Source organism: Sapajus apella, unplaced genomic scaffold (genome assembly GCF_009761245.1).
Source record: "Sapajus apella isolate SASKATOON/1434 unplaced genomic scaffold, GSC_monkey_1.0 scaffold3, whole genome shotgun sequence".
NCBI classification, from domain to species: Eukaryota; Metazoa; Chordata; class Mammalia; order Primates; family Cebidae; genus Sapajus; species Sapajus apella.
Genome location: NW_022436943.1, coordinates 12,986,749 through 13,014,571, shown reverse-complemented (window position 1 = coordinate 13,014,571; position 27,823 = coordinate 12,986,749). Strand labels below are relative to the sequence as shown.

The window sequence follows — 27,823 nt, the reverse complement described above, 5'->3', positions numbered from 1 at the left end:
TCAACACAAAGAAAAATTCCTGTGCTTCTTTGGTGTGACGTATGCTTCTCTGTGATCTACATAGGGCTTGACTTTCAAGAACTATAGTAGTACAGATCTGATTGTTAAAAATAACGTACTTCTTTAGCACATGTTTAAGTGCATTATTTCCTTATCTCTACAAATTGTTAGAAGCCTCTAAGTTTTTCTTTATATCCTCACTGATTGGCTAAAAGAAGGTATATAGTTTCTACTCTCATATGTTTTGATAGAGAAGTTTAGCTTTAAGAGAAAAATCTGTGAGAAAATGTTTCACATAATTCTACACATTTGTTATCATTTACATGGTAAGACAATTTTAATGTCATTTTCTGCTGTAAAAAACATAAGACAACAGAAGAATTACCATAAATTTTTATTTAAACAAAATAAATGATTGACGACAGTCGAATAACCATTTAATTTTTTACTATAAACTTTGAATTAACTGTTACATGAGGAGAAGATAGACTATCCTCATAAACAGGCCAGAAAAATCACTGAATCCCACTTCAAAATATCCTGAATTACTTTTTCCATTCTTTGATGATGTTTATTTTTTGCTTGTGGTAAATTATATTTAACAATAGTTACTGTGTTCTTCTTATTTATTTATTTATTTATTTATTTTGAGATGGAGTTTCGCTCGTTACCCAGGCTGGAGTGCAATGGCGCGGTCTCGGCTCACCACAACCTCCGCCTCCTGGGTTCAGGCAATTCCCCTGCCTCAGCCTCCCGAGTAGCTGGGATTACAGGCACGCGCCACCATGCCCAGCTAATTTTTTGTATTTTTAGTAGAGACGGGGTACTGTGTTCTTATTTTAACCATAATTTTTAAAGCACTCTGCTATGCTCTAACTTCTTTATTATTTTGATAATATCAATAATCTTTGTCATGTTTATGTATGCTCTTTTATGCTAGAAAACAAATGGAAATGCCTTCAAGTGTTCAAAAAACTTGTTTTTAATAGTCTATATACTTTATAAATTATGAGAAAGTTGTACATGTGTCTTTATATTTAGGTTGCTACTGCTGTGTTTAAAATTTTCAGAATTAAGTATTGATATGTTTTAGAATTCATAAAGTAGAAAATAATTTGAAATGCTAATTTTAATGTATATGTTGCCAATTAAGTATTTAAATCATGTTGATAATTTAAAATGTTATGTAGATCAAGTGATTTTTATTTTAATACACTGATAGTTATAAAACTATAATAGAGTTCACCTTCATATATATCTTGGCCTTAGGGTGACTTTACAAATTTAAAAGAATAATAATAACATTGATTATTGTAATAACATGATTTATTGTGTTATACTGTATACCAGATAACATGCTAAGTACTTTATATGCCCATGTGCATTATATCAAGTTTAAAGTAAGGACTCTTAATTTTTTCTGTTTTAAAGATGAAAAATTTGAAGCTCGGAGGGGCTGTGTCATTTATCGAAGGTGACATAGGAAGTAGTTGAGTAGGTTCAAACTAGGCCAATGTGGCCAGAAAGCCCTTGCTTTTAACTACTATCTACTAGTGTCATCAGTACAGTGTTGGCCAAGATACAGGCTCTAGAGAACCAATTTTCAAATATTTATCAATATTGTAAGTTTGTTGTTAAGCTATCAGAAATTTGAAATGAGCCATGGTGGAAATATTTAAACCTTGGAACTCAGCAAATGCTACATATCAAGGCTTCTTCCATATTCCTCTTTCTTTCCTCCACTGCACAGTTTACCAGCACATCAATGCCTTTACTGCCAAATTCTTGTCAGTGTTTGCAGTGTTGTAGGTATTATGTTAGAGATATAAATACTGGGCATATTTTTTTTAAATCTTGTGTTAAGTAAGTACTGTCTATAAACTGGAATCTATTAAGAAATTTACCATTAATAGTTATTGAATTAAATACATTATCTTTTATTGTTAAAATATCTAAAATAATTTCTTAACCACAAGAATGTGTGAAACGAACTCTCTCTCTTCTTTTCAGTGATAGTGGAAAGTGGAAATATAATTTCTTTTGTGGGTTATATTAACTCTGGATGCTGTAACATTTACAGAAGTATTATAGGATTTGTGAAACTACAGTCAAATAAAGTGGTAAGTTTTCAACTTATGCATTCTTTGTAATCAATTAATCTAAAGAATTAAGAGTGTTAAACATCTTCTCATGTATTTACTGGACATTTATTTGTATCACTTTGTGAAATTTCTATTTAATTTTTTGAAATTTTTGTGTTTATTTTGTTTAGTTTTAAGATATAAGAATATAAGTTGTAAGATATATTGATTTGTAAGATATACAAATGACCAATGAATACAGTAAAATATGCTCTACATTCTTATGCATCAGAGAAATGCAAATTAAAACCATAGCCAGATACTATTACAAACATATCAGATTGGCTAAGATGCACTTAATCAATTGACCTAATTCAACTTTAGATAAATTTTCTCCAGAGAAGTGAAAACATATGTATACACAAAGACTATATGAATTCTTACAAACTAAAAACTGGAAGTAATCCAAATGTGCACTGACAGTTGAATGTATAGAAATGTTATGGTATATTTATATTATAAAATGCCACACAGTGGTAAAAATAATTATGGATACGTCTAAGGATCTCAAACATTATGTTGGGCCAAAATGCCAAACCCAAATGAGCACATTCTATATAATTCCATTTTTACAAAGTTGTAGAATTGGCAACAATACGTAATTATTGTGATAGAAAAGTTAGAACTAATCATTAGTTGGTCAGTCTTCAATGAAATTCAATTAAATATGTAAACTAACTTGAATTCTGCTGCACTAGTCATATTCAGTGTAAATTTTGCCATTTATATTGGTGCACATATTCAAGTTATATTGGATTTGACTCCAGGATACTTAGTAAAGGAATTCGCCTCTTCCAAGTTCTTGTCACTCTCCTACCCTGAGGGCTACATTCTCTTTTAATATATATCTTAGTGCCCACCAACTCCTAGCAAACCTCCCAGCAAAGGTAATTTGAAGTCTCAACATTTTCTCCAGAATCATTCATACTGAAACTCCTGTAGGCCCTTCTCCACAAGGTCTCTTATTTGAATCAAAATTCGAGTCAAACACATTTTCCATATGTTTCTTTTGTACTTAAACAGAAAAGACAGGGAATAGTCCCTCCTCTTGTATTTTATCCCATCAGTTCTGGTCCTGGCCATTTCAGCTTATTTTCCTTCTTCTTGGTGGGTTCAACAAGAATGCCTTGTGACCAGGGCTGAGGTAAAAAATGGCAGTTGACAAAACTCCCTACAGGAAACTATGCTCACAAAATGATATCGTAGATCCTTCAAAAGTGGAATTAGTTCAGTATTTCCCAAACATCTTTGTGGATTCTAAACGACAATGCTTTCAATTACCTTAGATATTCCTAAGTTGCCTATGAATTTTCTATTGCTCTAATATAATTGAAACATATATATAAGTAAATTTTTCTCTAATTTGAATAAAATTGATAATTTAAAGATTTTATAGTAAAATGAATTATTAGTGAGTTTCTGATAAAAATACTGATTCATTACCTGAAAGCAATTGCATTAAACATCAATTATATATATATATATATATATTCTTTTTTACAGAAAAAAGCTAGAAGACTTGTTTATATGGGTAAACTTAAGGAGAAGGAATCCTTTGGTGAGATTAGCGTCCTTCTTCAAGTTCCTTTCACATGCACAATAATTACCAAAAAAGAGGTTGAGATGGCAATCATTGAAGATAAGGACCTATTTGGTAAGTGCATAAATACCTTTCTGTTACACCATTTCATTGGATAAGAGTTTTAAAAGAGCAGAGATATTTCACAGACAAATTGGGATACTCAAGTGAGTGTGTGTATGTATGTTATGTACAAAGACAACATAGCTATACACAGCCCTTTTATAATATCATATTCTGAATTAATTGTGCTGATATTAGCAGTATTTCAAAACACTTTGTTTTGAAATTACTAAAATCTCTGCCAATTCCCAGGTTACCATTAATAGCAACAGTCCCTTCTTTTCTGGGACATCTTCTGGCTTTCATTTCTAAGGTTATTGCTTTTTATATTTTTGGTTCAGGTCAAGTATGTAACATCCTCAATGTTCAATTAAGATCAAGCATATATGAAAATCTAAGGCTGGCAGTATTTAAAACTTTATCTAAAAATTGAGAGCTCTAGTAATAACAGAGTAATAATGCAGCCACCTATGTTTGGCCCTCCAAATACTATAAATACTCAAATAGGAAATGCAATTGAGTATGAAGGAGAAGTGAATAGAAGCTAATAAGTTGTAACATAGTAGGATATTAAAGAAAATTACAGTATGTACAATAAAACTGGCAATACAGGATGAAAGAAGAGACATTTGTAGAAATTACTATGGGTAAGAGGTATGCTTGAACAAACTGAATTGAAAGATTTTTATGATAAACCGTGTGTGATTTGACTGAATACTGTGATCCTGAATTTCAATTACTTTTTATGTCTCTGACATGATTTGGATGTTTGTCCTTTCCAAATCTCATGTCAAAATGCCATCCTTAATGTTGGAGGTGGAGCGTAATGAGAGGTTTTGGGTCAAGGGGACGGATCCCTTCTGAATGGCCTAGTGTCCTCGTTGGGTAATGAGTGAATTCTCACTCTATTAGCTGTGAAAGAGCTGGATGTTCAAAAGAGCCTGGTATCTCTCTCTTGCTCATTCTCTCACCATATGACATACCTGCCCTCCTTCCATCTTCCACCATGAATAAAGGCTTCCTGATTCCTCACCAGAAGCCAAGCAGATGTTGTTGCCATGCATGTTGACCCTGGAAAACTGAGCCAAATAAACTTACTTTCTTTATAAATTACCCAGCCTCAGGTATTCATTAATGACAACACAAAACTGCCTAATACAGATGTGGGGCATTGCCATAAAGATACATGAAAAAGGGAAGCAACTTTGGAACTGGGAAGCAAGCCGAGGTTGGAAGACTTTGAAAGTATCAGAAGAAGACAGCAGATGAGGGAAAGTTTGAAACTTCTTAGTACTGGCTAAATGGTTGTGACCAAAATACTGACAGAAAGATGGATAGTGAAGACCAGGCTTATGAGGCCTTTGACAGAAACAAGTAATCTATTGGAAAATGGAATAAAAGTTATTCTTGTTATGCCTTAGCAAAAATCTTGGCTGCATTGTGTCCATGCCCTAAAGATTTTGGAAGGTTAAACTTAAGAGTGGTGACCTAGGATATCTGGCAGAAGAAATTTCTAAGCAGCAAAACATTCAAGAAGTGATGTGGCTGCTTCCAACAACCTACAATCATATATGAGCATAAAAAATGACTTAAAGTTGGAACTTATAATTGAAAAGGAAGCAGAGCATTTTTCTCTGCCACTCGTGGCAGAAAAGGAAAGTGCATTTTTAGGAGAGGAATTCAAATGAGTTGTGAAGCAACAACTTGCTAAAGAGATTAGTTTGACTAAAAGGGAGACAAGTGCTAATATTCAAGATAATGGGAGAAAGTCCTCAGATGCATTTCAGAAATCTTGGAGACAGTTCCTCCCATCACAGACCCAGATACCTAGAAGGAAAGAATGGTTTATAGGGCCAGGCACAAGGTACTGCTGCCCTGTGCCACCTCAAAATGCTGCTCTCAGAATCTGAGCAGCTCCAGCCTGGGCTCAAAGAGCCTCGGATACAGTATGGGCTTCTGCTCCAGAGAATGTAAGCGGTAAGATTTTGTGATTTCCACATGGAGTTGGGTCTGCAGGTGTACAAAATGCAAGAGTGAAGGAAGCTTGCTAGATTCTACCTAGATTGAGGGTGTATCAGAAAGCCTAGGTGCCTAGGGAGAAGGCTCCTGCAGGGGCAGAGGCCCCACAGAGAGCCTCTACAATGGAAGTGCCAAAAGGAAATTTGGATTGGAGCGACCACACTTAGTCCCCATCAGGGCACTGTCTACTGAGCTGTAAGAAGTGGGCTGCCACCATCCAGACCTGAGAATGGTAGAGCCATGGGCAGCTTGTACTGTGAGCCTGGAAAAGCTATAGGCATTTAACACCAACCCATGAAAGAAGCCACCTGGACTGCATTCAGCAAAGCTGCAGTGGTGGAGCTTCCCAAGACCTTGGGAACCCACCGCTTGTACCAGTGTATGCAGAAATATGAGACATAGAGTCAAAGGAAATGATTTTGGAGGTTTAAAATTGTAATACCTGCTCTTTGGGGCTTCAAACATACATGGGGAATGTTCCCCCTATCTTTTGGATTATTTCTCTCTTTTGGAATGGAAATGTTTCCCTGATGCCTTCACTAGCATTGTGAAATTAATACCTTGTTTTTGATCTTACAGGCTTATAGGTGGAATAAATGTGTCTCAAGTCTTAGATGAAACTTTGAACTTTGGACTTTTGAGTTTATGCTAGAATGAGTTAAGACCAGGGGACTGTTGAGAAAGGGTGATTATGTATTACAGTGTGAGAAGGACATGAGATTTCAGAGACCAGGGACAGAATGATATAGTTTGGAATTTTGTTCCCTCCAAATCTCAGGTTGAAGGGTGATCCTCAATGTTAGAGGTGGGGACTGGTGATGGGTATTTGGATTATTGGGGAAGATCCCTAATAAAGGGCTTGGCATCATCCTCATGGTAATCAGTGAGTTCTTGCTCTGTGAGTTCACATGAGAGCTGGTTGTTTAAAGAAGCCTAGCACCTCCTTTTTTCTCTCTTGCTCGCTCTCTCTCACCATGTGACATGCCTGCTCCTTCTTTGTCTTCCACCATGAATAAAAGATTTCTGAGGCCTCATCAGTAGCCAAGAAGATACTGGTGCCATGCTTGTACAACTTGCAGAACTGTTAGCCAAATAAATCTGTTTCCTTTATAGCTTACCCAGCCTTGGTGATTTCTTTATAGCAATGCAAAACTGACTAATACAGTCTCTTATAGAATTTGTTACCAATATTTGCATAACACTAACTCAAAATTTAAAAATTAATCAAATTCATATCTACTTTTAAAAGTTGTAAATCTGAAATGACACTTGTTAATTTTATTTGCTTCTGTGATATCCAAATACAACCCCCCTCAGGGTAATCATTGTTTCAAAATAATTACTAACCATCAATTAAAATTATAATATTCTCACTTAATATAAGCTTTTCTTTTCCTAGATTAATAATGTTAACTGGTGCAAGGCAAAACACTGTGGACTCTTTTATGTAAATCAACATTTCACACATTGTATTATTCAAAGTTCTTCAGAGAAATAGAACCAATAGATATATATAAATATAAAAGAGAGGATTTATTATGGAGATTGGCTAACATGATTGTAGAGGCCACAGAGTCCCATGATATTCTGTCAGCAAGCTGGAGAATCAGGAAATCCAGTGGTATAATACAGGTTGTGTCTGAATGCCTGAGAACCCCAGTGTGAGGCCAAAGGCTTGAAAACTGAAGAAGGCAGACAGGAGGCACTTGTATTAAGACCTGGAATCTGCAGGCCAGAGAAGAGGAATGCCAGTATTTTAGAACTGGAAAAGATGACCATTGTAGCTCAAGAAGAGATAGAATTCCTCTGCCTTTTTAATCTATTGAGGCCCACAATGGATTAGATGTTACCTGCCTGCATTGATGTTGGTGGATTTTCCTTACTTCATCTACTGATACGAATGCTAATCTCTTTAAAATAAAACCCTCATAGATACATCTGGAAATGTTTTACCAGCTATATGGGCATCCCTTAGCCCAGTCAAAGTGGCAAATAAAATTAATGATCACATACAAAAGTGTTTCTTTCAGTCATGTAATACAATCTCCTATGTCATTTGACAGCCTACAATTCAAATACTTGGCATAGTATGGGATATCGTAATGTTTCTGTGTATACTATTTATATTTTAAATTCATTCCATAGCCTGTTCATTTGTGAGTGATGTTTCAAAGCTGCTGACATGTTGTGTGCCTTATTAAACATTCTCTAACTGGAAATGTGCTTGAGGACTAGATTTTTTTTTTCACAATGTACAAGGAAATAAAATATTATGTTTATTTCAGAAAGTATTTTATTTCTACATTCTAATATTTCATATATATTCCAAGAGAATTTAAGGATATTTTAAAGTGCTAAATAATTCTAATGAAAAATTAATGGTTAATTTTGCTGAGATAATTTTCTCACATGAAGAACAGTGGTATTAACATGCATTAAATCTGCTATATTCTGTCTCCATCCACTTCTTTTATTATTCAAAATATAGATCCAATCTATATGAAATAACATAGGGCAGGACCCAAGAGAAAGTAAAATTTGTCTTAAAAATGTCAAGTTGAAGACAAATGAAAACGCTGTGCTGGAAAACTCAGTGTGAACAAACTCCATGATATGTCATCTTGCTATCAAGTGTTATTATTAGCTGTTATATTACACAGGTGTTAGGAATAATCATTTAATTTGAGAAGGTCCACTAACAATAAACAAAATAAATCATTATGTTCCAATAAAATCCTCAATTATAAGTTGGTTATGTTGCCTTCACTTTCTAATTTTTTGAGAATTTTAAAATACAATAATTATTTTAGAACTATGAAGAAAATTACTGAAAAAATTAATTAATGCTTATTTTTCTCCAGGAATATGGGTCAGACTTTCTATTTGGCCTCATATAAATCATGTAAAGATCCAGTTCCCCTTGAATGAATCAACAATATTTGGTAAATACCCAAAGAGAGCATATTCTCACTGCACCTACACTTCAAGATAGGTAGAATAGAATCTAGAGAATATTAAAGGCTTCATAAACGTTAAATGCTCTACTGAGGAATTACAGATGCAACTGTCTATATATAAAATGTAGTAAGATGTATACAATAATTAGTTTTGTAATATTTAAAAGGATTTGAGGAGTGATTTATTTGCTCATTTAGGTGGTTAACTTTTGGAAGTTAGGAAATATCTTTTTTTAATCTATATGCATACTTCTCAGAAATTGCCTTGAACATCTAAATATGAATGAGAGTAGCATTATTAAGCTTAAGCAAATATAAATTTCCTCTGTTTTTCACATGCTTCTGAGAAGGTAATTTATTTGAATATTTTAATAAAGATAATATATTTTTTCCAGATGCAGAGCTTATTACTCAAGTCATTTAAGGTAAAGATAATTGGAAATCAACATAACTATTTTAATTTTACTAATGTCTGAAATTCTCATTCCACCATTAAAACAATTGCACTACTTTTGTAATGAGAAAGAATTGCTTTTGATCTATAAAATGAATTACTGCTTTTTAAAAATTATATATCATTCAACAATTTATGATTGAAAAATAAGGATAGCTTATGTACTTAACCTTCCTTACCCAAAAGGAAAATTTTAATTCCAAGTTGTTACTGGTATAAACTACCTGAAAGTTTCTGCTTGTTTTTAAAAAGAAAGGATTCCCAAAGACTCTCTCTCATAATGCCTAATACAAAACATAGGAGGGCAGATTTTTTACTATAGATATATTTGTTAAGCATTTCTGGGACAATAAATATGTTCGTATTCAAAAACTTCTTCCCAATATATTAGTATTTAACCTTAATGCTGAGACATTTTATAACCAAAATTCTCCTTGTTAAATTAATAAAGCTAAAATCAAAAGGATTTAAGCTCTAGAAATATTTGCCGCAGGCTATACACTACTCTTTCCCCGTTTGTGTTTTTGCATTGTGATTTAAAAATTTGATATATGCAATTCCAAGTTAAAAATATGGTAGGACACTTATTTTTAAGTCAGATAAAAATACTTAAAAGTGTCTTTTCCTCTTATAATTTGTTTTATTCATTACTAACGCATGATAAATTTTGCAAATGCAAGTTACAAATTCAAGTGAAATTTTGAGGTTTTTTTTTTAAACAAACCTTTAACAATGAAAAAGTTTTAGACAAATCTTTGACAACCATTTGCTGGGTCAAATTTCTGTTAAGCTGTTTCTCAACATATTGTTTTATTCCAATAGGTATTTTATAAACATATTAGACTCTTTTGTCAATGAGAAAACTAGCTAAATATTTTGAACATCTTGCTGACATTTAAAAGTAATTTTTACTTGGAGATATTAAGTTTATCTCAAAAAATATTGTATATCACATATATTTATATGTGTGTGTTTTACATATGTGTATATACACACACCTTAATGTGTGGAAAAGATAACATTACTCATAAAATAATGTTGACTTTGATATTTTAGCCCGACAATGTATATATGACCACTCATAAACTTTGTAAAGATTTTTGTTTCTTTTGTAAGAAGAAAAAGTTTTTGCTCGAGTTTGGCTTTTTGATAAATTTTTTCTCTAACAAAGGTATTAAACTACTTTACTTTTTAATTTTTTAAATCTGATTTGTCTTTTTATATTCTATTTTTTAAAATATTTTATCTTTTATTTTGCATTCAGAAGTACATGTGCAAGATTGCTATATAGGTAAATTCATGACTTGGGGGTTTGTTATACAGATTATTTTGTCACCTGTATATCAAGCCTAGTACTCATTAGTTGTTTTTCCTGATCCCCTCTCTCTTCCCACCCTCCCACCTCTGATAGGCCCCAGGGTGTGTTGTTCCCATTTATGTGTCCATGTGTTTTCATCATTTAGCTTCAACTTGTAAGTGAGAACTGTATTTGATTTTCTGTTCCTGCATTAGTTTGTAAGGATAATGGCCTCCAGTTCGATCCATGTTCCTGCAAAGGACATGGTCTCGTTCTTTTTTATGGCTGCATCGTATTTCATGGGGTATGTGTACCACATTTTCTTCATCTACTCTATTGTTGATGGACACTTAGGTTGATTCCATGTCTTTGCTGTTATGAACAGTGCTACAATAAACATCTCTGTGTATGTGTCTTTATGATAGAACAATTTATATTCTTTTGGGTATATACCCAGTGGCGAGATTGCTTAGTCAAATGGTAATTCTTGTTTTAGGTCTTTCAGGAATTGCCACACTGCTTTCTCCTGCTTTCTACACCAATAGCGTGTAAGTGTTCCCGTTTCTCCACAATCTCATCAGCATCTTTATGTTTTTGTTTTTGTTTTTTTTTACTTTTTAGTAATTCAGTCAGAATGGCTATTCTGATTTGTAATATGATATGTCAGTGTGGTTTTAATTTTCTTTCCTCTAGTGATTAGTGATATTGTGGAGTTTTTTTCATATGCTTGTTGGCCATGTGTATGTCTTCTTTTGAAAAGTGTATGTTTATGTCTTTTGCTCAGTTTTTAATGGTGTTGTTTGTTTTTTGTTTGTATATTTGTTTAAGTTACTTATAGATTCTGGATATTAGACCATTGTCAGATGTGTAGTTAAACCCTTTTAACTTATAGATGGCAGAGTTGATTTTAGCCCATAAAAAAAGCTGCAGTAAAATGTTTAATATCATGCTTTCATTTTCAGATTTTCTATACTTGAAACTACTTGTTCCACTGTAAAATGTGATTCTTTATGAATTTTACATTGAATCAATCAATTGATTGATTGATTGATTCAATGTAAAATTCTATGTTTACATTGCCATGCCATGTCTAACAATAAGGTCCACTTGTAAGTAGGTTTGTTTGTTATTGGTAACAATAATCTAACACAATTTTGATGTATTTAGGTTAAAAAAATTAAATATAACTTTGTTTTCCTATTGTAGAAAAATTTTAAAATTAATATTAATCTGGGTTTGTGAATGCCTCTATTAAAATATAATCAGAAGCAGCTGTTAGATTTCCAATAAATAACTGGTTTGCTGAACAGTTACAATTCACAGGAAGTATTTACAAAGGAATTTTATAATGTCTCCCATATCCTTTATTATTTTTTTATTTGGAGTTCTTTTCTTGCCCATTGAAAACTCAATGTAATGATTGTATAATAACTCTTAAGTCACAAAATGACCTGTGAGTCATTTTTAGTTGCCAAATATTCTCAATTGGGATAATAATAAATCTAGCCTAGTGAGAAGCAAGTATTCAGACTTCAATGTAGGTCGATGGGCCAGCTATATGTGTGCATTAATCTCCTATTGCTACATAACAAATTACCATAAATTTAGCAGCTTTACACAATACTCATTTATCATCTCACAGTTTTATAGGTCAGATGTCTGGACTGGTTCAACTGGGTTCTATTCTTAGACTTTCACATGGCTAAAATCAAAGTGTTGGCCAAGCTGTGATCTAATTTTAGGGCTCTGGAGAAGAGTTCACCTCCAAGTCTATTCAAATTGGTAGATTTCATTTCCTTGCAGCTGCAGAACTGAGATTCCTGTTTTCTTGCTGGTTGTCACCTGAGGGTCACTCTCAGCCATCAGAGGCTGCTCCATCCACCTGGCCCTCTCCATCTCAGCAAAGAAGAATTCCTTCTCTAGACTCTTTCTCATATTTTGAAACTTTCTCTTCCCTGCTAGCTGAAGAAACTCTGCATTTAAAGAATTCATGTGATTGCACTAGGCCCACCCAGATAACCTGCCTATTTAAGGGTAACTGGTTAGTATCCTTAATTACATCTGCAAAATCCGTGTAATATAACATAATCGCAGAAGTAACTCCATGGACTGAAGGTCATGGGGGCCACTTTAAAACTCTGCAGTTGTACTGCTGGAGGTCAGCAGTGGGTAAGGAGAGCACGACAGTTATCTCTGCTTTCCACTGCCATCCCTAAGCTTTCTATTTATGTTTCTGATCTCTCTGCCATGGGGCAGCATAGGGTACTGGAGAGAAGAGGATGGCAAACAAATAAGAAAGGAAGTGAAAATGTTCTTAATTGTTACTGTTATAAACTGTTTTTTCACTATGTGTTTGACAATTGTTTCAAGCTAAGCCTTTCTAATGAGCACCTTCAAAGAGTTTTAGATATCCCTTAATATTAGGGAAGAACCTTTTGCCTGTAATTCCTTAATAAGGTAATACATTTTCTTCCCTGGGAATCCAGAGATAACTTAAAATTTCCTCTGCTGAGGGTACTTTACTCCCAGAATTCTCTCTCACTGATATAGTACCATTGGGATTTATCCTCTTTTTTACATGTGAGTTTATATCTGGCCTACATAGGAGAGTCAGCATAGGAAGACCCTCCTATATTATTTGTTCTGACAAACTTTTGGAGGGCAGGCCAGTTTCTCGGCAGCCACTTATGTAGCTCGTTTATCAGCTGTCAACTAGCTTGTCTCTTACCTTTATATGTCTTAAGATTTAGTCAGACAATAGTGTACTCTACTGTGGCTTTTAACTTCTGAAAACATGAAACTCTCCAGGTGGGCTTTTTGAAGATTCCCCTCTTTCAGTTGAGGTGATAGGGAGATAGTTCTCATTACATCCTTTTGCAGCTATGATAGTAAGGCTTAGAACAGAACTCTCAGAGAAATCTGCTCGAAAATCTTCTATTAATCTCTATTCTCAACATTTTTATACCTTCAGTGTGCATGAAGAACTTGATTTCTGCTTCTCCACATCTATTTTTAAAAATTGGTACCTTGTTATGAGATGTACTGCCTTGGCTTCTGAGCTGATTCTCCCACTTTTTAATCACCTTGGAGTATTCACTGAGTTCCCGGCATTATTCTACGTACTTTATATGTTTTATCTAATCAAATATTCACAACAACCCATTGAGGAATGTAAATTTAATATTCCTGTTTTGTAGATCAGGAGACTAACGTATAGAAAGGCTAAGTGATATCAATGTTCTCTATCCCAAGGCCATGAGGGACACTTCTATGGCTGACTGAATTGGGCTTGTTACTCATTGGAATGAGAGACAACATACACTATGGGGAGCCATAGATTGTTTCAGCAAAAGGACATTAGAAGAATATGTTATAGAATTTGTGTTTTAGTTGGGAGATTTGGGAGGTAGTCTAAGAAAGCAGAAATTGTTCTAGATTGAATACTGTCAAAAAGCAATATACCTTAATAAACCTTATGTTTTGGAAGGGCAGACTAGAGTGAAGATAAACATGTAATTAATAAAGAAGTAGATCAGGTATGGCAGCTCATACCTGTAAATCTAGCATTTTAGTCCTGTATTCCCAGCTACTTAGGGTACTGAGGCAGGAGGATCCCTGAGCCAGGAGTTCAAGGCTGCAGTAAGCTGTGATTGAGACACTTCACTCCAGCCTGGGTAACAGAACAAAAACCTATCTCAAAAAGAGAAAGAGATAGAAAGAGAGACAGAGACAAAAAGACAGGCAGGCAGACATACAGACACATACACACAGGGGGAGAGAGAGAGAGAGAGAGAGAAAGTAGCAACTGCTTATTTTAGCCAAAAGGTGAGTATTTGGTATGTTACAGGTGGCAAGCTGACCTTGTCTATTATGAAATGACCTTGCCTGTCTCATTTTATCATGCTCATGGATAACATATCAGAGGGTTGCATTCTGTGCAAATCTGCCATAGGAAAATTATGTGGCCAACTGAACGTGCCAGGCCAGCTTCCAAATGCCAGATTCAGCTTCCCTCCTGTCCTTCTTTTCTTTCTCATCACTTGCTTAATATTACAGAGCTATTAAGGGTACAACTGGGAATCAAACCCCAATAGTCTGTATCCAGGATCCATATTATAATGACTACACTTTACTAACAAGTTTTTTTTTTTTGATTAATAAGTTAACATTTACTGTATTAACTTTTACTTTAAAGATAGGCATATTACCACTGTATATGGCACCTGATAAACATTGTCAGATACCACATAAACACATTTATCTTCCAATGCTAATGTTTTATTAAAATAATAGGGTCAAGAGTAACCCTCAAGTTAATCCCATGACTTTCCCAGGCTCTGCATGCATAAAGGAATCATTGGGACAGAAAAATATCAACTATATACTAAAGCATAGCTTGCCAGAACAAATCCTATATGTACGAATGCCAGAAACTGAGGAGACATTTAATATTCATATTTTATGCAAACTTGTCAATTATTTCCTTTTCAAGCACAAGTTTATTTTGGAATTCAGATAGGAACTGACACATCATAGACAATCATAATACAAATTATTTCGATTGCAAACGTTAATAAACCTTGTTTTTTCAAGACAACTACCACTCTTTAAGATCAATCTTAGTACCAGCTTATGCAAAAACAAAAAAAATTTTTAAACCCTGAACAGGTTAAGATAATAGACAACTATGCTTTTCTCAGTTGAAACTATTCCAAAAGAACTGTACATCTCAGTGATATAAATCAGATCAAGAAAGACAGATCTCAGTTTAGTTCTTGAAATATAATTCACAAAATTAAGACGCTTGTTATTCTAAAGGGGTCCTCTAAACTGGCTTTTATTCTGGTATAGTTTCTAACACCTCATTAAGAGGGAAGGAAGAATATTAGTCTCACCAAAAGTGCTCTGCTTTTTAGTAGCCATCAATTTTAGATCTTCTTTATGTAACTCAGAAATTCATCTTTTTCCTTTTGGTGACCACATTTTTCCTGCTGTTCTCCCAACTGTTGTAAGAGACTTGCAATTTCTTTTCCTGAAGAAATGTACACTTTTCTGATGACATGGCCACTTATAGGAAATGGAAGAATGTACCACTGATGTATTTCCATTAGCACACAGTGCTCTCCTTGGTACTTCCATAGTTCATGTACACAAGTAGTTGTATCAGGTTTCCTAGAATCTATAATGAAGTCTTGATAGGGTTTCAATGGTTCTGAACTATCTGGTGCTTTAATTAAGTCTTTCCTATTTTTTAACTATAAATAAGCCAAGGTTTTTCTCTTCTTTTGCAATCTTCAACCTCAAATCTAATTTTTGACATCATCTTGTACCTTGAGTAATGAGGCCAAAAGCATCATTGACTTTGATGAAAAACATTCGATATTTTTACTGACTTTGTCAAATTCTTCTAAACTTGCATTAGCAGGTAAACCTATATAAGGAGTCATATCAAGATCATAGATAAAGTGAATCAAATGATTTACATGGTTACCAACAAGAATTTTTTTCAGTTCTACCCAAATCCTCTCTCCTGATATTCCAGCCAAGTATTCTGCATTTTCTGCAACTGCTTCCAAAGGCTCAGTATCATGATCACCAGGTTTGTCTACAATTCTTCCATAAAACTTGAAGTATCTTAAATTTCTAAGATAATACTCTTGTATTTTCTATTAGCATGTCAAACAAATCTAGCTTTCTTATTTTTTAAATCTTCATAACCATTAAAGTAGTCAAATAAAGTGCCGTCAAAACCTAAAAACATAGAATTTATAATGAGATTTCTGCATTCAGCATCTTACTCTCAGTCAGTTGTAAATCCTACCTCAGCATATCTTTCATCAATGGTGACATCAATACATAGTGTAGTAATCTCAAAATTTTCTTCATGAAGCCTGGCAGTAATTGTTCCATGCTTTTCTCCTTTGTTGTATATCATCCAACATCCCTTTAAATAGCAACTTTTAAAATTCATTATCTTTATGTAGTTATTTTATTCCATATATTTTAACCATAATTGTATAATTTTGGCTAGACTTTGACTAAATAATATTTATTAATGGCCTTCAATGTTCACATGTATTTAGTAAGGAACCGTATTTTTCTTTGAGTAAGATTCATTACATTGATATAGTTAATAAACTCTGAACTCAAGTGTAAGATTTGGTTTCCTAGGTCAATTCTACCATTCCCCACATTCTGTTTGAGTCATCTATATTCTTTTTTGTGATTGAAAAGAGTTACAATATATATTTATGCTGTGTTTTATACTTATTTATATAATTACCTCTGCTTATGCTCTTTATTTTTCATGTGGAACTGAATTAACACATACTATCCTTCCTTTTCAGTCTGAAGATCTTGTTTCTTGTAGATCAACTCTGCAAGTGACAAGTTCTCTCAGTCTTTATCTGGAAACATCTTAATTTCTTTTTTATGTTTGAAGATCAGTTTTGTTAGATTTAGAATTCTTGGCTGACAGTCTTTCTGTCAGCACTTTGAACATGTTATTCTTCCTTCTGGCCTCTATGGTTTCCAATGAAAAGTTCCTGTTAATACCACTGAATATCATTTGTGAATGATTTGTTACTTTCCTAGTGCTGCTTTCAAGATTTTATTTTTGATTTTTGACAATTTATGGCGTGTCCTGTTGCAGATATCTTTTAGTTTATCCTTCTTATAGTGTTCACTGAGGTTCTTAAATGTATACATTGATGTTTCCCATCATATGCTAGTTTTCTATTATTATTTCTGGTTCCTCACTAGATAAATAATAAATACTTTATAATATTTGTTCACAATCCACTGATTTCCAAACTTCTTCAGAAACTCTGGATTGATTTTCTGTTTTAGAGTCACCATAAACACGGTCTCCAAGATTAAGTTCTTAAAAGATTATAATAGGTAGAAAAGAATCTATGCTGTTATAAACATTGATAACATTGAAAGTCAATATAGTAATAGTTTTTTGTTACCTGATATTTTATTTGTCCACAAATAAGTGGCCTCTTTTGTTTTCTGATGCTCTTACCTATCAATGATTATTAAAATTCTCAAACTTTTATGTGACAAAGTTTTTAATAATTAGGTTCAATCACCTCACATATGGCAAATTTTCAGTAGATGTATAGAATAAATTTATTTCTGTGTGTAAACTATGCTTCCTTTTTATAGATCATATAAGCCATGATATTTTTATGTTTTTTGGGCTTCCAGGAAGAACAATGTCAACTTTGTATATAATTGTGTTACTTTCCTTTACCTAGGTAAACTCATGTGATTATTTTCTTCCTTTTTCTGCCTATCTTACATTTCTTACATTAACTAATTTTAATTACATACTTATTATTTTAGTAGTTAGATTATAACTTTTAAAAATTATGACTATATCAAGCATTTGGATGGATGAATTCTTCCAGTAATAAATAAAGGCAGAGTTTACATATTTTTAAATTGGAAGTTGTGGGTTTAATTATTGGCTCATATTTTTGTCTCAAGAAAAATAGCAAATGTTATTGAAGAGTAGGCTTTTCTGAAAATGATGATTAATGACCACTGTTACTTCTACTGACCCAGAATTTTAGAGGTATTAGTTTAATGGTGAGGCCACAAACCAGTTAGGTAATATTGAAATATATTGTTGATCTTGACTTCAAGTAACATAATTTGCAGTGATGCTAGGCAGAATTTTTTTTAAAGCATTATCACAAGGAGAGCCCTTGATACATTTCTCATTTATCTAAACATGCAGCATTTTGTTACCAATAATTAGTTCAGTTGTAAATCTTAACATTCACAGGTTTGATTTTATACTCTTGTAATTATGATGCCTTAAATGTAATTTTTTTTCAGCAAGGACTTTAGATGACAGGTATGTAAAGTTATAGGTTGTATATCTTCACTTAGAAAATACTTCGTATGCTCCAAAATTCTAATTGACTGTAGATGAAAGAAAATTATAATAAATGTTGGCTTATAGTAAATTACCAATTCATGCTGGAGAGCCTAACTGGTTTAGCAAATAATATTAGTCAGATATTAAGTTCAAAAAAACCAAATCTTATTTGAAAAAAAAAAAAAAGCCCTGTATTTTTAGGATAAGTTTATAAACAATTTCAGGCCAAGTTTCTGTGTAAACCTTAAACTTCGGTATTTTTTGATAGAGCCCAAGTCTCTGCCTGTACAAATGTCATTTTATAAACTTGTTATCACATTGTATTTCCTAATGAATTTTAGTATTTGTATTGCAAAACTCTTCTTAACTGTTAGAAACTACAACAGTTTCCATCTGATAAATTCAGTGTTATAAGCGACTGGTAATTCCAACTAGGCTTTTATAGTATAAACATTTCTCTCTTTTGGTTGTTTATATTATTTGGTGACACTAATCCCCTAAAAATTCCTTAAAAAATAATTCATAAAAAATAAAATCAGAATGTAGGCAGTGATTCGCTCCTTCAACATGTAAATGACAGCTACTTCCAATAATGTAGCATAACCCCTGAAATATAATCATCATAGTGAATATTTACTGGGCACCTCATCTGTCTTTTACTACTCAATAGTGTTTTTCTTGGATATTTCTGATATCAAATCCTGGTTAGATTGCTAAATTTTGATTTTCACTGAAGTTTTAGGAAGGCTTTAATAGAATAAAATGTTCCCTAAGAAATTTGATAAAATGTACAGAGCTATGCACAAACGATAAAAAATACTACATTTAAGATATAGTTCCTTAAACCAAGATCCTAATAAGGACAACTTTAGTATAACAGATACTGAGGATTTTCATTTTCATTGCCAATCTTTACATACTCAAAAGGGTTCTAGACTTGTATGCCTTATATGGAAGAAATTAGTTAGAGACTAAACAACCCCTACTTTTCTCCTTGTTAGTACAGAGGTAGGTTAAATTTCCTAGCCTCTCTTGCGGTTAGGGTTGGAGCCATATAACTGGCTCTGGTTAGTAGATTAGAGGGAACATATTATTGCCTGGCCATGAAATCTATGATTTTCCATGATCTCACTTACTGTCTGGAAGTCAAGTACTTCAAAATAGCAGAATCACATGATGGTGAGAACCTAGACCTTGGGATTTTTTTCTTGGATGGAATTGCTCAGAAAAATAGCATAGCTAGAAACATCTGTGTTGGACTTTGTGTAAGTGACAAACATTTGTTGAATTAAGCAACCAAGATTTTAGTTTGTTATAGCAACTACCAAGTGCTACACTGAGTCATGCAACTGGCAAAAATGCAAGGTTTTCTGAGGCGTTCTCAAAAAAGTAATAATTTCTGAATTAGAACATAAAATAAGTATGCTTTTAGTGACTATTCTTTTGTCCTTAACACTTAGAAATCTTCCACTGAAAAATAATTACACAGTACAGTTAGAAATGAAAATATATGTGCATAAAGTATACACTATTGTGTCTAAATTGAAATATGTTTTTTGAATAATATTATTATTATAAGAACATATGCACAAGAGATGGCAGAAACATGAATTCAGCTTAGTTTTTTAATTAATGCACCTTTGTAATCCCCTGACAACATTGTTTTTAAAAACAGCTGATAGTTTGGTTACAGATTTCCAGGAACTTAACAAATATCATAGGGTAAGCTATGTGGTGTCGATTAACACAGAGAGAGGTAAGTAGAATTTAGCACATTTGAAAGAGAAAGCAAAATGTTAGACAAACCAATACTTAAAATTAACCTCCATAGACTATATTAGATAAATGCCCAACAAGAGTTAACAGAACAAGGCCTAGAAATATCTGTAGCTAGAGTTATCGGTGAATTTACTGAGAAAGTTTACAATGACCATCTTTTCCAAAAGCATAGCATTCCTTGTAAGTTTTTATAGTAAGTTTGGGTATCACATAGATTGTTTTCTTAAGATAGCATAGGAACCGAATCAAGGTTATTAGATTGGAATATTGGTATAGAAACCACTCCAAAGCTTTAAAGAAATGAATGAAATTCATTATATCCTGCAAGACAAACTTTCATCTCCTATTTTTAAAATGTCTGCACAAATGAAATTCCACAAAATTACTTATAGTTACCTTATAGGAGAAATTAAATTTGAGTTCAAAGGAATATTGAATTCCTTCCCTAATACTTTCCTAAAATGCTTTGGAAAATATATTCAAGATCCCATATGTGTCTTTTTTCAGGCCTTGGATCCATTCGGAGTATGTTGATAAAAGAGAAATAGATCCCTTGCAGGAGGAATTGTACTTTCTGCCATAAAAATTTAATAGGTTAATATTTAATTATGTTGATTGGTGAATTTAAAAATTATGTGATATTAAGGATTATAGCATCAAATAAAAGCAAAGATGAACTTTTTAGTTCAAAGATTCAGCAGCATGCTCTCTCACTTACTGTACATTGTGACTATAAGGAAAATATAGGTGAGTTCTAGTTCACACTGCTTTAATGCATTACCATGGGCTGGGTGGCTTAAACAAGAAACATACATACATACATACATTTATTTATTTATTTAATAGCCTTATTTTCCAGAACTTTTTATTATGAGTTTTCAAATATACAGAAAGGTTTAAAAATAATAAAATGAACTGTGTACCCACCTAGATTTAAAAACCAACATTTTGCCATATATATATATATTTTTTTTTACCAAACATTGGAAAGTAACTTACAGATATGACATTTCATCTCTAAATACTTAAACATGCATCTCATAAAAATCATGACAATCTTATACAGAACCACAGTACAATTACATACCTTAAAATAGGACAGTAATTCCCTAATATCTGAAGACCTAGTCTATGTTTAGATTTTCTTTGTTGATCCAGTTAGTTTTCACACATAGTATTTGATTGTTATGCCTGTTTCATCTACCTAGAACAGTCCCCACTTTGGTTTTTCCTCTTTTTTTATTGCATTTTAGGTTTTGGGGTACATGTGAAGAAACTGCAAGATTGTTGCATGGGTACACACATGGCAGCGTGATTTGCCCCCTTCCTCCCCTTCACCTATATCTGGCATTTCTCCCATGCTATCTCTCCCGAACTCCTCACCCCCCGCCCCTCCCCTATTTCCCCCCAACAGACCCCAGTGTGTGATAGTCCCCTCCCTGTGTCCATGTGTTCTGATCGTTCAACACCCACCTATGAGTGAGAACATGCGTTGTTTGATTTTCTGTTCTTGAGTCAGTTTGCTGAGAATGATGGGTTCCAGGATCAAAATGTAAGAAACATTTATTTTCTTATAGTTTTGGAGGGTAAGAAATGAAAAGATCAAGGCTCTGGTTGATCTGATGTCTGGTGAGGGTCCATTCTTGGTTTGCAAACATAGCTGTCTTCTCCTTGTATTCTCAAGTGGCTGAGAAAAGAAAGCAAGCTCTTACACGAGTACTAATTTGTGAGGGCTCCGCCCTCAGCACCTAATTACTTGCCAAAAGAAACCTCCTAATACCATCATATTAGAGGTTAGGATTTCAACCTACGAATTTTTTAAGGGACATAAATGTTTAGCCCATGACACATGCTAATATTTTTTAACAGTAAAAACAAGCTTAAAAATAATTATCTTCTAAAAATATTCTGACAGATGTGAAACCACATATTAACATACTTGGCACACATTTGACATATGTAGTCATAGAGTTGTATATTTGGCTACTTTCATAGAAATCTTCACATTAATAATTTTAATAGGTAAGGTAGCAATTATTTACTACATTAAAGTGTTTTTCTGCATTATTTCATTTAATCATAAAGAAAAGCTTTGTTAAGTTTATTAAACCCATTTTATAGGTAACGCAACAAAAGCTTATAAAGCATAAGTAACTTGCACAAATACATAGAAGTTTGCAAGTGTTGGAGCCAGAATTCAGACCCAATTCAGTCCGAGTCCCGTGCTTTTACTCAGACTTCTTATTTTATCTATTACAAATCAGAACCTTAGAAAAAATAAATTATTTACTTGAGGACAAATGTTTAACCACTATTAGAGCACATCTTGGAACCCAAATATCCGGGCTCATATACAATGCTAAGTGTTGATATTTTTTGTTTAATTTATGTGTAAATATCCATGATGAATAGATCTTGATGACTAGAGAATTACATTCATTTCTGATGAAAAAACAAAGGGAAAATCATTAGCAAATAATATAATGGTCATAAAACTCTAAATTAATGAGGAAACATTATTTCACCATCAGAATATCTGCAAAATTTTTTAAAAAGCACATTTATAATATTTGTAAAATTAATTGAGTGAATCTGATTGTTTTATGTATAAAGAAAGAAATAATTTTCTAAAAAATGAAATAAGTTGAATTGGAGTTATAGAAACACAGGTGAAATACATTATCAAAAACTTAGTAGCAAATCCTAAGAAAAATTCTGAGGAAAAGGAAAACACATGAAAAATACTTAAATGTGACAAAATGATTTACCAGAAACCAATTAGAAATAGCTACTAAGTGGTAACATCTAGATTAGGACAAAAATGTCTGAAATCATCCACTGGTACCACCTTGGAGGTTTTAAATAATGCACAACAACTGTATAAAATAGTAGGGAGAAACACTGAAAAAGGAACCAAATATCTGTGTTTGCTTGTTACAATTGTATATACAAACAAGAGTATTTATACAATTACTATCTAAAAGATTAATACAATTTAATAATTTGTGCTAATGTTTTAGTGTAAAATGTCAAATGTTAAGGTAGAAATACAAAATTTAATAGCTTCTCTAGCTAAATAGTATACAGTTAGAAATGGAAATAATAATAAATATTTGAAAATAAGAGTATTCTTGGCACCCTTGTTGAATATCAATTGATCATATATACATGGATTTATTTCCATTTTTTACATTGTGTTCTATTACTGTATATGATTGTCTTTATGCGATACCATACATCTTTGATTACGAAGCTTTGTAAGGTATTTTGAAAGCAGGTGTTGTGATGACACCAACTTCATTCTTCTTTCTCCAGATTGATTTGGCTATTTGTAATCCCTTATGGTTCCATATGAAATGTAAACTTTTTTGTCTATTTCTGAAAAAAAAAGCAGGATTTTAATACAAGTTTTATTAAATCTGTAGATCTAGTTAGATAATAGGGACATTTTAACAATATTGTCTCCCAATCTGTGAACATAAGATGTCTTTTCATTTGTTTTGGTCTTCTTTAATTTCTTTAATTTTCTTTAATCTTTTTTTTTGTAATTTTCAGTAAACAAGTGTGTTGCCTCATTAGCTGACTTTATTCTAAGTATTTTATTGTTTCTTAGTGCTGTTGTAAATGGGATGTCTTTACTAATTTAATCTCTACAAAAATAGCCTCGGGAAAATTGGATATCCACATTTAAAAATAAATTGGACCCATATCTTGAACCATACTTAATAATCAGCTAAAAAATGGATTAAAGACATAAATGTAAGAATTGCAACTGTAAAAATCTTAGAATAAATAGGGAAAAATATTTTCAAATTTGTCTTGGTAATGACTTCATGGATGTGACACCAACATCACAAGCAACATAAACAAAAATAAACCAGTGGGGACTACATAAAACTAAATAATGTTTGCACAGCAAAGGAGCAAATTGCCAGTGCAAAGGCAACCTATGGGAGAAAATACTTGCAAACCTTTCATCTGATAAAGGGTTAATCTCCAAAATATATTAGAAACTCTTACAATTCAATAGCTAAAAATAATCACCCAATTTAAAAATAGGATAAAAACTCAAATATAAATTTCTCTTAAAAGGGGAGGTGGGGGCTAGGGAAGGGATAGCAGGGTGTGAGGGTAGTGGGGAGGGATAGCATTAGGAGAAATACCTGATATAGATGACGGGGTGATGGATGCAGCAAACCACCATGGCATGTGTATACCTACGAAACAAACCTGTATATTCTGCACATGTACCCCAGAACTTAAAGTATAATAAATAAATTTTTTTAAAAAAACATACAAATGGCTAGCATGTGTATTTTTGAAATGTCCAGTGCCACTAATCATCAGGAAAATGCAAATCAAAACCACAAGGAAATATTACCTCATATCTGTTAGCATTCCTAATATTTAAAAAACACAAAAGAGAAGCTTTGACAAGGATATGGAGAAACTGGATTCTTTGCACCCTGTTGATGGGAGCACAAAATGGTGTAGCCACTATGGAAAACAATATGAAAGTCCCTTAAACAATTAAAAGTCGACCATATAAGCTAGCAAGCCCATTTCTGGGTATTTTCTGAAAGAATTTAAATTGGAATCTCAAAAAGATACTAGCAGTACCATGTTCATTGCAGCATTATGCATAATTGCCAATATGTGGGAAATCTATTGACAGATAAATGGATTAAAAATATGTGCATAAAATGGAGTGCTATTCAGCCTTAAAAAGGAAATTCTGCAATGTATAATAGCATAGATGAGCCTTGAGGACATTATGCTACATGAAATAAGCCTGTTAAAGAATGTCAAAACCTGACCACTAATATGAAGTATCTAAAGTGGTCAAATTTATAGAATTAAAAAGCAGAATGGTGGTTATGAAGGGTTGAGGGATGGGAAATGAGAAACTCCTAATCCACAGGCATAAAGTTTCAGTTATACAAGGTGAATAAGTTCTATGGATCTGCTGTACAACATTCTACCTATAGCCAACAATATTGTATTGCACACTTAAAAATTTGTGTTAAGGGTATGATCTCATGTTAAGTGTTCTTACCATGATAATATAACATTTTAAAAAATAAATAGAAAAATGACAACCACAGAGAACCAGAGTCTATATTAAAAAATGTAAAAGTTGTATTAAAGAACATAAAACAAATAAATATAGAAATATAATTTATCATTTGATAAACAAAATGTCACTTTTTCTAAAATGTGCGTGGAATTTAATACAGCTTGTTCAGCACTTCAGCATTTCCTATGTACTTCCAGCTAACTGGTTAGATAGGAAACAGGTAAGATGATTTATTTGCATTCATATGAAATAATGAATACCAACACTTTAGAAAAAATAATTAAAATATCAGCAACAAACATAATATTACTACAAAAAAACATAATTTGTCTAGAAGAGAGGATCAAATCAATCCACATAATTATAGGATTTTCCTTGTGGACAAATGATCACTCTCAAATATCATTAGGGTGGTGTAAAGTGTTACATTTTTCCTAGAATAAGCTATAACAGTATTACTTTTTCTTTTAAAATGTAAACTCCTTAACTCAGCAATGTGATTTCAGGTTTCTATTCTGCAGGAAAATAATTATTGAAAAATGAGTATTTATTACATAAATTCTTGTTTGTTTGCTTTTTGAAGTGCTCTAGAACTAGAAAAAGCCTCAGTGAACATCAATTAAGAAAGTATTGACTAAGTAATGGAATAATAGCATTCTTGACTACTACCAAACTACCAGCAATGAGTTTGGTCTATTGCGACTACTTATCCTTATTTCCCCAGGGAAGTTCCAGTTTAAAATTGCCTTCCAAACACAACTTTTAATAGCAGTCTTTCTTGGTTTGGATAATAAAATATAGTTATCATTGTTAGATTTATCTCTGTTGTTACAAAGTTATTTTTCAAGTGTTTCAGTATGCATATAAAGTAGATGTAAACCAAAAATAAAAATCATATGTAAATATTTATATGACCATGCACAAAAGGGCGGAAACATACTCATCTGGTTGTCATTTTTGATTTTTCAGGATTTGGATTGAGGACCACATGTGTCTTTTGGGATTAAAAAAATAATCTATAAAGAATATTTAAAAGGCAAAATATATTGAATATCTGTCTTGGTTCTAAGCTTACTTGAGACCTTTCAAAGACCTTGTGCTTTTTTCTTTTTCTTTTTTTTTGGGGGGGGGGGAAGAAAGAAAAAGAATATAAAAAAAAAAAAAAGGAAAAGAATAAAGGAAAGGAAGAAAGAGGAAGAGGAAGAGGGAGCGAGAACAGGGGTGTTGCTTTATTGCCCGAGCTAGAATGCAGTCTAAAACTGGGTATGCCTGTAATTGTGTTTAATAATAGAGACATAAAAAAAGAAAAGAAAAGAGAGGGAAGAAAATAATTAACAAGCAGCCAAACAATATTTCATTTAAACCTGTAAATACGTGTGATATAGTACTGATAAGAGTGTATATTTTGTGTATTTAAAGTGGAGAGTTCTATGAATGTTAACTAAGTCTACTTGTTCCGGATCTGAGCTCAAGACCTGAATATCGGTGTTAACTTGCTGTCTCATTGATCTGTCTAATATTGATGTTGAAGTCTCCCACTATTATTGTGTGGGAGTCCAAGTCTCTTTATAAGTCTTATATATCTGGGTATTTCTGTATTGGGTGATCTTTAGCTCTTCTTGTTACATTGATCCTTTTGTCTTTATGTAATATCCTTCTTTGGTTCTTTTGATCTTTGTTGCTTAGAAATCTCTTTTATCAGCAAAAATTGCAACTCCTGCTTTCTATTTATTTATTTTTGCTCTCCATTTGGTTGGTAAATTTTTCTTCATCCCTTCGTTTTGAGTTTTTGTGTATCTTTGCATGTGAGATGGATCTGACTGTAGCATACCAATGGGTCTCGGCTTTTTTTGGCTGTCTGTGTCTTTGGATTGGGGGATTTAGTCGATTTAAATTTAGAATTAATAACAATATATGTGTGTTTGATACTGTCATTTAATGTTAGCTGGCTGTTTTGCCCATTAATTGATGCAATTTCCTAATTATGTTGATGTTCTTTATTTTTTGGCATTTTTTAGAAAGGCTGCTACTGGTTGTCCCTTTCTATTTGAAGTAGTTCTTTCAGAAGCTCTTGTAAAGCAGGCCTGGTGGTGATGAAATCTCTGAGTGCTTGCTTGTTCACAAAAGATTTTATTTTTCCTTCGCTTATGAAGCTTAGTTTGGCTGGATGTAAAATTCTAGGTTGAAAGTTCTTTTCTTTAAGGATATTGAATATTGGCCCCCACTCTCTTCTGTCTTGTAGGGTTTCTGCTGAGAGATCTGCTGTGAGTCTGATGGGCTTCCCTTTATGGGTAACCTGACCTTTCTCTCTGGCTGCCCTCAGTATTTTCTCTTTCATTTCAACCCTGGTGAATCTGGCAATTATGTGCCTTGAGATTGGTCTTCTTGAAGAATATTTTTGTGGCGTTCTCTGTATTTCCTGGAGTTGAATATTGTCTTGCCTTGCTAGGTTGGGAAAGTTTTCCTGAATAATATCCTGAAGTGTATTTTCCAGCTTGGATTGATTCTCTTTGTCACATTCAGGTACACCTGTCAAACGTAGATTAGGTCTTTTCACATAGTCCCA

At 33.0% G+C, this 27,823-nt stretch overlaps 1 long non-coding RNA gene and 1 pseudogene across 1 annotated transcript; one reads left to right on the top strand and one right to left on the bottom strand.

Moving 5' to 3' along the window:
* Positions 1-3,786: 3,786 nt before the first annotated feature.
* LOC116531172 lies at positions 3,787-27,425 on the top strand. Its single transcript, XR_004260301.1, has 3 exons — positions 3,787-3,799; positions 21,434-21,441; positions 27,276-27,425. It is a non-coding gene; the product is annotated as an uncharacterized LOC116531172 (long non-coding RNA).
* On the bottom strand, positions 15,256-16,545 carry LOC116531162 (annotated as a pseudogene).
* Positions 27,426-27,823: the final 398 nt, after the last annotated feature.